Source organism: Lathyrus oleraceus, chromosome 5 (genome assembly GCF_024323335.1).
Source record: "Lathyrus oleraceus cultivar Zhongwan6 chromosome 5, CAAS_Psat_ZW6_1.0, whole genome shotgun sequence".
Taxonomy (NCBI): domain Eukaryota; kingdom Viridiplantae; phylum Streptophyta; class Magnoliopsida; order Fabales; family Fabaceae; genus Lathyrus; species Lathyrus oleraceus.
Genome location: NC_066583.1, coordinates 536070004 through 536082937, shown reverse-complemented (window position 1 = coordinate 536082937; position 12934 = coordinate 536070004). Strand labels below are relative to the sequence as shown.

Genomic DNA, 12934 nt, shown 5'->3' with positions numbered 1-12934 from the left:
AATGGATATGTACGATGATACTCCACCCTATTGGAAGGATTCATGAATTATACTTTCAAGGTGGAACGAGAATTAGATTCTTGAAGTTAAACATGTAACTCGGACTGTATATTAGTAAGAGCATGAGCTAAGATTAAGGAAGATGGGACAGGACGATTGAGATGAATGATTTTGGATACGAAGTAAAATGTTATCTCTAGATTTGTGTGAAATATTGTGTGTGACTTTATGAGGTGTATGGACACTCATAGTTACGCTCTAGATTGCTTAAGTTCCTTAGAAGTGGTGTCTTGTGATGATTTAGAGTTCCTTGACGGTGTTACTTTGTTAATTGGTCGAGATCATGTGTCGGGAGAAATATTGAATGAATCAAAACCCTATAAGAGGATTTGATATGGAATATAGTAACCAGAACCAGAGATTGTCAAACTAATTTGGTTTAGCTACTCCGAACACACGACGAATCTGGATGTTGTACATTTTTAAGGTTGTAGTAATGTAACTCCTGGATACCTATCTTCTTAAGATTGTTGATCTTATTCTAAATTTTTTGTGAGTCATCAAGGAAGTTATTATACTAATGGAAGTCAGTAAGGTTCTAGTACCATTTTGGATAGTAAGCACTCTAGAGGGTAAGTGTGTTTCTTTGTAGATTGTTAGCTAAATAGTAGTGCCTAGGAATCCCAGGTGTTCCACTGTTGGAATCAGAGTAGCATAATCGAAGGTGATGGATGAAAGAGCTCAATCAAGTCTATGGGGATCAGAGAGATAGTTACTCGTGAGAATGGAGGTAAGGATGAGAGTAAGACAATCTCATGCTAATGGTGATATCTTATTGGAGTAGTACGAGAGAAGGGAAGCAGTAGGAGTAAGGGCTTGTAGCATACATTATCAGATCAAGTGAAATTTATGAGATTATCAATAAATGGATTACAAAGTTGTCGCATTTGTTGAAGGAATAGTAAGAGAAGAGTAGTCAATATTGTGTGCGGTCAAGGTATCAATAAGTTTCCTTATGAAGAATTACTGAGTATTGATTAACCAAGTCAAGATAAGATGTCGTAATTATGTTTTGTGTAACTTAGTGCAAGGAAGGGAAGTCGTGGTTTCTGGGAGGAAAGTGACCAACTAATGTTGAGCGGTATATCAGAGGAATTAAGTGGGAGCAAGTATAAATGTTAATCCAATATCAGGATAAGATTATGATGGAAATCAAGAAGTTTCAAGAGTTCATGAAAGAAGGAAATTTGTCAGTAAGGACAAGTTAGAAGAATGAGTATGTCAGAGGTTTGGAATCGAAGAGAAGTTAAGTGTTGGTCCAAGACGTTGATACAAGAATTGTTTGTTTGTTGAGTGAAGGGAATTTGGGGGAGAATTTCAATTTAAGGGGGAGAATGTAATATCCCATATTCCCTTAAATGACCAATTAGTTGTCAGTTGAGATCAATTGAGTTCCTGTGTACTCTATCTTTTGTTAGTTGTAACAATTGGAACTCCTATGTGCTCTAAATGTTGTCAATTGGGACCAATAGAGTAACCAGTGAACTCTGAAGATATTAATTATTAATAAAGAGACAGACCAATATTAATAAATACAAGAGAGGACATTTTTGGTAACATTAATAATTGGTCAATTGGTACTGGAAGATGAAATATCAATTGAGAAATTTTATGTTACTACCTAATATTATAATATATATATATATATATATATATATATATATATATATATATATATATATATATATATATATATATATATATATATATATATATATATATATATATATATATATATATATATATATATATATATAAATATATATATATATATATAAAGTATATGTTATATATTTGTGTGGTTGTAAGAGAAAGAGAAAGAAAAGGATAAGAAGAGTAGGTAGAAAGAGAGAGAGAGTTATCAGAAAGAAAGAAAAAAAGAAAGGGAAGAATAGAGAAGATGAAAAGAGAAGAAAGAATAAGAGAGAAAGAAGGAAGAAAGGCTTGGAGGAGAAGAAAGAAAAGTTCATCATCACCATTTTCTACTCATCATCCTCACCAAACTTCATCTTCTTCTTCTACTAGGTGAGTTCTAGTTAGAAACTCTAGATTTCTATAGAAATTAGGGTTATAGAATCATAAACAAATCATGAACAATCCATGCTATGTGATGAATATTACTCTTGATGTTGTTGTTTTATGAACATGTGCTTGATATGTTCTTTGTGATTATTGTGATAATATGATTTGTTATGGTTATGTTATGATGTTAAAATCCTTGTGGTTATGAACTTGAGATTCTTGTTATACATGTGTATATGAGCATGTAGTGAGATGGATATGTTGGGAGAAGGAGTGTGGGTTTGATTGGAAATGGAATTACAGAGGAATTTAGTGTTCTGAGGAGTGGAAAAATGGAAAAATGGAATTGACACTGGTTTAGTGAATTTTTTTAGAGAAATTCACATTCAATTGATTCATTTGATCAATCTATTGACATGAATTAACTATTTGATGAATTAAAATATGTCACTAATGGGGTTTGAACCCGGGACCTCATTGGAATTGTACAAGCCTTACAACTAGGCCAAAGATGTTGTTGTTGAATACTTATACAATTAATAAATATTAATCTAAATCTTGATTAAGATAAATTAATGAATTAATTGAGTGGTATAACTCCATTTTGGACACGGGCGGATGCGTTAGAAAGATAACGTAAAGGGCTACTATTATTGTTCCATGCTATAAAATATCATGTAATTGATAAATGCTATGAATTATATTATGATGAATGTTAAACATTGTTGATATGTTTGATTGTGAAATAACATGATTAAAAACCTTACAAAGATGAGTGAGGAAACCTAAGAGAATAACTTGATTAATAACTTAGAAATATAATCTAGGTTATGGAACATGTGTGATATATGTATGAGAATACGGTATTCATTCGTACGACACTTATGTGGAGGTCGTGGACGAATTGTTGCCATGATTGAGAATGAGACGCATTATATGGAACATGCCATGTTATTGTTGTGTATTGTGGTGAATGAAGTCACCTGTGATTGATGAATTTTGTTATGGTTCGTGGAACCAATGATTTGTGAAACCGATCATGTATTCAGAATGTGTGTTTCTATGTGGTGGTACACATCTCTATTGGTATGCTTAGACGTGTAAGCATTGGGATGTGGGACCAATGATTCGAGCCTCAATTGGGTTTGAGCCCCAACCATGGCAGACATGGGGGAAAGGTGGAAACCTATGTGGGTTAGAGTGTCATACGGTGAAATCTACCCTAGGTGGGTTAGAGTCCCATACGGGTGACGGTCGCTTGAACTGGGGATTAAGCCTCATAGAGGACCCGATATCCACCGCGAAAGTCAAATCATACGAGCATGCATGAACCGGGCCTGGCTTAGACGTAAGTCAGTTTGGGAATTGATGCGTCGTGATCTGAATAATGATTGTGGTTGAGTTGTGAGAACTCAGATGCATGTTGCCATACAATTGTGAGATAGTTTCCCCATTGCTCAAGTCTTTGTTCCCTTGTTGACTTGAGTTGGGTATGAGTTGAATATTGATTAGAAACCCTGTAGAGCCGAGTGGACCCATAGGATAGGAGAACTCACTGAGATTATTATCTCATCCCACTATTGTTGTTATTTTTCAGGTAATCCTTACAGGTTGAATCTATGAGAAGTTGTTATGGATGTTTCAAGGGATGCTGTTTATCATGATCTTCCGCTGGGGAGTTGTGTGCAACGAAGAGATTGCACATAGCTCTTAGATTTTTATTGTTTAGGCATTATGGTATAACATGTTCCATTGATGTTTTTAGTCTGGACATGTATATATATATTGATGCCATTAGGCCCTTATGTTGGATCAGTATCAATTATTAACACTTCTATGATATTATTCTAGATATATATTATACGGGTTGTTACATCAGTTAACTTTTATAAAATAACTTGGAGAGAGAGAGAGAGAGAGAGAGAGAGAGTGCAACCAGTGATCCAATATTACAAGTATTGATAATGGAAATATTATGATTCTGAATCACAAATGTTGATAATAAAAAATATATATCTTAGATGTTACGCTATGAATGACACATATTGATAGTTTATAGGGATATAACCCATGGCCAGTTAAAATTTCCCCCTCGGTTGATAGTTCAACCGAGAGAAAAAGTAGTGCACTTTCCATGACACGCTTCTTTACCTCACCCAGCAAACTGAGATAAAAACTCTTTTTTAACCTAGGGGAAATCACTCATAAGTAGTAGTGAAATGTATAAAAAAGTTCTAAGAAGAAAAAGAGTAACAGAGAAGCGATATATTTCTCATTTATGTGTTTTTATGAAGTGAACACAAGTCTTCCTTACATGGGAAAACAATTACCTAGAGGCGCTAGTTAGTTATAACCTAACCTTTTAAGAAAGAAAGTGTAACCGTTTGGGGTTTAATTAATTAAGAGGTTTCCTAATCGAGTATAGAGCGAGTTTGCTCCACAATAGATTACACAACGGTTCTAATCCATTAGAGAATAAAGTATTGAATATTCTTAATTAAGTACGCTTGTTAATCAATTATTGCTTCCTAATAAGTTTTATTTATATTTTTGGCATAATTATAATCACATTAACATGTAAATCACATAGAACCACGCACAACACCCTTGTTAAAGCAATGAGAGTTAATAACAGCCAATAATTTTGCATGTTTTCTTTTTATTCTTCTTAAGGAATTATTCATCAAAGGAGTACGGTAGAATCTCCATAACAAACTGAATGAGTAGAAAGAAAACATTAACATATATTGAATATAGGTAGGGTTTTGTTGTTCCATTAAAACTTACTCACAATTTTGGTGTTATGCGGTGTCATATGACATCTTTATTATAAATTGTGTCTCTAGTTCTATTCATAATAATTATTCACCATATTTTTATGCATAATAAGCTTATTAATTATAATTTTTAAAAAAAAATTGGTTCTTTAAATTATGCACCTATCTTACATTCACATTATATCAAATTGGATCCTGAAGGTAGAAAATGTATGTACCTAAATTTTAAAAAAATGGAATGAAGGGGTTTATACATTTTTATCTGAATAATAAACATTTGTTGATAGAAATATATATAACACATCATGTCTAGCTAATAATCTAAATTATAAACCTTTTAATTGAAAATATATCATTCTTTTGCGAGAATATTTTATAATTAAATTTCAATTATTCATCCACGATACAATATAACATAACATAACATTGCCAAATTCCACTATGTCATAAACAACAAGTTTAAAACTCACTGTTCTAATCTCTCCATTCTACTATGCAAAGGAATTCACTATCGTATCTTATAGTTTATGTGTGCAATGGTTTTGATGGTTCAAAAGGGTGCTCTTAACCTTATATGAATTTCTTTGCAAGAAAAATTAGCGGAAATTTTCACCAATCCAAAACTCAACTCATTTATATCCAAAGCTTAACAATGATAGATACCTATAACGTTTCCGTTTAAGAGAGAATATTGAGAAAATAAATAATATGCAAGTCTGGAGTCTAAAATTATTTTGATTATTTAATTTATAATAAATTAAAGTTTAAGTACGGGGAATAGTGTTTGATATAAATATTGGTGTAAGAAATAGGGTTTAGGAATAACATTACTCTACAATATAACATAACATAACACCACCAAATTCCACTATGTCATAAACAACGCCCGTTTAAAACTCATTGTTCTCACCTCTCCATTCTACTATCCAAAGAAATTCACCATCTTATCTTAAAGATTCTATGTGCAATGTTTTTGATGGTTCAAAAGGGTGATCTTAAACTTTTATATATCCCATATGATTCTTCTAGTTTGACTAATTAAAAAACAATTCAATCATTTAAAGAACTATTAATATAAGTTGTTTCAAACTCGTTTTTCATAAACTAAAAGGGTAATTTTGACATCTATTAATATAATATTCATTACTAATGATTTATCATAAACAAAATCACCTAATTTTTAAAAATGATATATTTCAAAAATGATTCTTAGAAAAATTATTTTAAAATATCTTCAAATTTAAGTTTGTTTTTTAGAATTTGATGTCAAAAAAAGTCATAACAAAATTATGAAATACCTAAAATAACATTTTTATGATGAACTATTGAAAATGATTTTTCATTAGAAGTTCTTTTTCTTAAAATATCTAATACTATAAAATTGTTTTAAAAAACATAAACAAATGATCCTGAATAGTAGTCGTGTGAAAAATTCCAGTATCAATTTTATCTGAAAATAATAATATCGTCAATTTACTTTAATCTTTTTATTTTAGTCTTACGTAATCCTTTACAAGTTGCATACAATTTTGAGTGGTTAAAGGATTTATATATTTGTTTATTAACTTAAAATATACAATTAAAACCAATTTAAATCTTATTAGATAATAAACTAATTTACATTAAAATAATTTTAAAATTTTAATGACAAATTCTTTTTGTAATAAAATGGGATTCAACTAAATTTTCAATTACTTGTTCCATTATACTATAAATAGATTAACAGTGTCCTTTAAAATTTATTTAACAATGTTTATCATATCATTAAGTTTGATGATTCAATACAAGAATTATCTCTTATCCCAAATCTTATAATAGTGTATTGACACTAAATCTAACGAAATAATGCTCATAACTTAACAAATTACAAGGATGCAAACGATTAAAAATACTAAATTGATACATATTGTTGAAAACAGTTTAATGTTTGTTACGACTTCCTGCTGTCATATTTAAAATTATTGACACTATAAAATAATCATAAAATTTAATATCTATTATATAGAGAAAGAAATTTAGCAGAAGTCTTCATCATATAAATACCTAAATTTTACAATACACAAATTGAAACGATGGAGGTGGAGTTTTAAATGCCTCAACAAATGGAAGGCAATATGAGGGGAAGGTTACAATGTTTATTTTGGTCACATGTTTAGTGGCGGCCATGGGAGGTCTACTTTTTGGTTATGATCTTGGTATTACAGGAGGAGTGACTTCCATGGAACCATTCTTGGTTAAATTCTTCCCTAGTGTTTACAAACAAATGAAAGATGAATCCGAACACGAGAGCCAATATTGCAAATTTAATAACGAGCTCCTTACTTTGTTCACATCTTCCTTGTATCTTGCAGCTCTGATAGCATCTTTATTTGCTTCCACAACTACAAGAATGTTAGGACGCAAGGCCTCAATGTTTGCAGGTGGCTTGTTTTTCCTTGTTGGTGCATTGCTCAATGGTGTTGCTGTAAACATTGAAATGCTTATAATTGGCCACATATTACTTGGTTTTGGTGTAGGATATTGTAATCAGGTAAAAATCGGTATCGTTTTTATGATTTTATGTTTTTATGTGTATAGGATCAAGAATATTGCAAATTAATTGCCTATCATTTTTTTTTACTCATAAACAGTCAGTTCCAATGTATTTGTCTGAAATGGCTCCAGCAAAGATTAGAGGTGCGCTCAACATGGGATTCCAAATGATGATCACTATTGGAATCCTAGGGGCAAACATTATCAACTACTTTACTTCAAATATTGAGAGTGGATGGAGAATTTCTTTGGGTATCGGAGTTGTCCCTGCAATTTTGTTATGTATAGGATCGTTTTTCTTAGGCGACACACCAAACTCTATGATTGAAAGGGGCCAAAAAGAAGGAGCTAAGAAAATGTTGCAAAAGATTTGTGGAATTGATAATGTTGATGAGGAGTTCCAAGATCTAATTGATGCTAGTGAGTAAGCCAAAAAGGTGGAACATCCATGGAAGAATATTGCACAATTAAGATACAGACCTCAACTAACGTTTTGCTCACTCATTCCATGCTTCCAGCAACTCACGGGCATCAATGTTATCATGTTTTATGCCCCTGTCCTTTTCAAAACTTTGGGCTTTGGAAACGATGCTTCCCTCATGTCCTCAGTAATTACTGGAGGTGTCAATGTTGTAGCTACTTTTGTTTCCATCTTCACTATGGACAAGTTTGGAAGAAAGATTTTGTTTCTTGAAGGTGGTGTCCAAATGTTTATTTGTCAGGTGACAATTACATCTTAACTAATAATTAATTATTTATTTTACCATTCAAATTAATCTATTTTACAAACATAGCTAATATAAATGTGATCATTATTGATTGTAGATTGTTGTTGGAAGCATGATTGCTATCAAGTTTGGAGTTAGTGGTGAAGGATCGTTTACACATATTGAAGTCAATCTTCTTTTGTTCTCTATATGTGTGTATGTTGCGGCATATGCATGGTCTTGGGGTCCATTGGGATGGTTAGTTCCTAATGAAATATGCTCTCTTGAGGTTCGCTCTGCAGGTCAAGCTACCAATGTTGTTGTTAACATGTTGTTTACCTTTATCATTGCTCAAGTTTTTTTTTACTATGCTTTGTCACTTGAAGTTTGGATTTTTCTTCTTCTTTACTAGATTTGTGGTTATAATGACAATATTCATTGTCTTGTTTTTTCTGAGATAAATAGTGTCCCAATTGAAGAAATGAATAAAGTGTGGAAATCTCATTGGTTTTGGACAAAGTTTATTTCTGATGTTGTCGTTGATCATGATCATAAGGTCGTTGTTTGATATTAGAAAATTCTCGGGAATTAGACCAATATAAGTATAATATAATATTTTTTCTTAATTCAATTTGATGTTGTTATAGGAATCTTGTATATAAGAATTCTTAAAAAAGGAATATTTGTACATATTTAGGAAAAGTCTTTAATATATTGGTACTTTAATATAATGTGTTTATAATTTTTTAATAAAGTTGATTCTCCTTTATTTAATACTTCAAATATAAATTGTTTATCCAATAACAAATATTTCTACAAAGTCAATTAAATTACTTTTGTAACTTTGTAATTAAGATGATAATACATGTACTTTTTTCGATGAAAAATCTTAATTAAATAATCAATTAAGACTTAACATCCTATTGGTCTCTAAGTTGTAACAATGAACGTAAATTCTTTTAAATTACACAAAAGCATTACATCATAGAAAAAAAACAAGAACAAATAAAATTTTGAAAACACATAAAATGAAAATAAATAAAAAAGATAGAATAGAACCTAGTATTAAAATTGAGAAAATAAAACACAATGTCAATGAAAGTAATTGGAAAAAAAATCTCATGATAACCTATTTAATATTGAAAAATATTTAATCCTTTGACTTTGTATTAATATAAGTAGATTATATAACTCTACTAGGATGAATAAGTGAAGAAGTGGGGTGATAAAGAGGTCAAATATTTAACACTTATCCTCAATATACAAATTAAACAATACTTATATTTCTCGTACCAATTAAAAAAATAGATGACAAAAAATAAAAATGATATTGTTGATAGTTTGTGTACTCCCTCCGACCTTAATTATTAGAAAAAGTCTTCTGAAATTGTTAGTCTTAACTATAAGCAAATGTCAACAGATCTAAACTCATTTAATGCCTTAATTCTAAAGTTATCCTTGTATTAATTACATAATGTTGATGAATATTTAATTAAAGATATATTAGTAATTAAGTTTTCTTTTTAACATTAAACCAATAAAATTAAATGCACTTAACTATCATTCTTAGTGAGCTTGAAAGTTGTCTTTTATACTTATAAATCAGGCCGGAGTAGTATATTGAATGTATGTCGAGTTTGGTGTTCCATTCAAACTTAATCACACAATTTTGGTGTTATGCCGTAACACATGTCATCTTTATGAAAAATCGTATCTATAGTTCTATTCTTAATAATAAATCTCCATATTTTTTTATGCACAATAAGTTTCCTGAATTTCAATTTTTATTTTTTTTTATTCTCTAGATTATGCTTCTATTTTACATTCACATTGAACCAAATTGGACCCTAGAGATAGAAAATGCATGAACTTAGATTTTAAAATTGGAATGAAAGGGTGTATACTTTTTTATCTCAATAACAAAGAAATATTTTTTCGTAGAAATATCACACACCAAAAAGACATCATGTGTAATAGTTTAATTCTAAACCTTCTGATTGGAAATATCATTCTCTTTGTAGAACATTTTATGATGATTGTTTAATCATTAATCCCGACTTCAATTCAGCCAAATAGACCTCGTTTTCTTCGACATGGTTATATTCAAAATATGACGCTAGGTCATTGCCTTCCATGTCGACGTAAGCCACCCGATCTTCCTTACTTTTGTTCACTCTATCTTTCTCAGTCAGTCGTCAACCATTCGACTTGTCAAACTCTATCTACCAACTGGGCCATATCCCTTAGATATTGTGTATCCAACTTTTTTATGATAGAATAATATAATCTCCCATAAACCATTTAGAATAATTCATGCTCAGGCATTTCGGTCGAACACCTTGTTTTCAACAGTCAGAAACTATTAAGGTAGTCTTCGATTGATTCAGTGAACTTCCGTTTCACACTCGATAACTCTTTCAAACTGATCTTAGATTATCCTGTATAAAATTGTTCATGGAAAACCTTTCTAAACGAGTCCAATCTTTAATGGAATGCAAAGTGAGGGTTGTAAACAAAGTAAAAGTGTTCTTTCTAAGAGAACTAGGAAAATATCTCATCCTTAAGTTCTCATTATTCTCTATGTCCCCTGCTTCAGTCAAATACCGAGCAATATGTTTGACATTGGACTCATTAGTATCACCAACAAATTTGATGAACTTGGGGACTTTCCATCCCCTTGGTAGTTCAGTTTGTAGCACATACTCTGACAAGGGAAAATTATAATTTGGCCTATGTAGACCCATATTAACACCATTATGCGCCATTATTCTTTCGACCATGGCTACAAGATTATTCTATCCTACCAGATTTTCCTATCAGACTTGATCGACCACTTGGTCAGCGTCTTGATATCGATTAACCCCTAAAACTGGCGAGAGATCGGCTTCTCTAGGCCTATCTTATTCGACTACGTAGGGCACAAATTGTTATCCCTGATTTACTATGTTTTCTTCAAGAACTATTCCTTTGTTTTGAATCGGCCTAGTCAATTGAGGTTGTACAATTGGTCGAACTTGCGCCTGAGGGACGCCAAAAAAATCAGCAATTCGATTCATTTGAGTTGCCAATTGTTGGTAACTCTGATTCGTATTTTGAATCAACGGGTTAAATGTAGTACATATTTGTTGGGTAAGCGTGTTAACCATATCATGGTTACTTTCATTCATCTGTTATCATATCTCCATCATAGAATTTATAGTGAATATCGGTATTGCTTGGGAACCGAATCCCATCCCTACTTGGGGTTGTATGGTCCGAACAGGGTTACCTATAGTCGATCCCAATGCCAATAGTGGTGAATATGCATTCACAACTTTTTAACAAATGTAGAAGGGTTAGTATGTAAGTTTGCCATCATTGATGTTGGCATACCATAAGGTTGTTCACACCCAAGCATAGAAATTGTGAAACTTGTGACAAAAGGCCTAAAGTTAATTTCCATAGTCGGTCTAGGAATCACTGGGTGACTCTGTGTTACTCATGGGGAAAATACCACCCCTTCTTATGTAATCGACGATATATTCGTGGTCAATGGCATGATTGTGGTTGACGGTATGATCGTCGTGATAACAATATAGGCGATTGGTTCAATCGAACTTGCAATGACCATGCTTGCCCCTTTCGTATTGGATGGTTGTTCTTCATTGTTGTTGTTTCTGGGAGTAAGCATTTGTTTTCTAGACTCTATTTTGATTATATTACCACTCCTCAATCTCATGCACATTCACAAATTTGAGAAGCTTTTTAAATGAAGAGCTTTTCAAATAATTTAAAAAAAAATGAAATTATTAATTTCCACACAAAAAGGCCCCATCGGGTGTGTCAATTTGTTTACAGTGAAATTTGGTAAACAAAACAAGTTTGATTTCACTTAAGGGATTAAACTCGAAAAGATCCCATGACATATTGTGTGAAAATCAAAGGTTTGAAACATATTTTGACATTGAGGTCGAAATATAAAATAAAGAAAAGATAATTGAAATAAAATTCAATGCAGTAAATGGCTGAAAACTAAGACTTTGATTTATAAAAATGGAACGCATATACATACATTCTTGACTTTTTTCTCACAAACACATAGATACTTTGAGTTTTTACAGAATTTGGGTGCAATTGTGGACCCCTAAAACATAAGTGAATGCTTACTTATATACTAGTCCTAAGTTAACTGTATACAATGGTGTAACATCTCAAAATTTGCCCTCCTCTTCCTTAAAAAAAAAAAAAAAAAAAAAAAAAAAAAAAAATTGCAGGCTATGAGCCGACCTATGGTCGACCATAAGGGTCAGCGCATGGACCACGGGTCAGCGCATATCATGTTTGAGTCGACCATAAGGGTCAGCGCATAGACCTCGGGTCGACGCATAGCAGGCTATGAGCCGACCTATGGTCGACCATAAGGGTCAGCGCATAGACCTCGGGGCGACGCATAGCAGGCTATGAGCCGACCTATGGTCGACCGCTCGCGCGAAAACTCAGTTTTCTGGGTATTTTCCACTGTGTGAAGCTGTTTTTTTGGTTGTTAAGTTACTTATTTTCCAAATTTTGTTCACACAACTCATTTTTCACTAATTTCACTTCATTTTGCTAATTGTGATTAGGGAGTGGATTAGGATGTGATATATAACCTTAACTGTAACAGAAATTGCTAATCACATTTCATTCTCCAAGATCTAACAAACTTTCCCTCCAAAAACCTCTCAATTCTCCAAACTTTTTCCACACTTTTTTCATCATTTCTCATTGAAATCTTCATCAATTATGCTTGTTCTTGTTTGATCCACACTCTACAAGTGTTGGTGCACAATTGTTTCATCCAAATCGTGGCAAAGGAGT

General features: G+C 32.0%; 1 pseudogene; it reads left to right on the top strand.

The window, feature by feature from the left end:
* The first annotated feature begins 580 nt into the window (after positions 1 to 580).
* On the top strand, positions 581 to 8666 carry LOC127081905 (sugar transport protein 10-like; annotated as a pseudogene).
* Positions 8667 to 12934: the final 4268 nt, after the last annotated feature.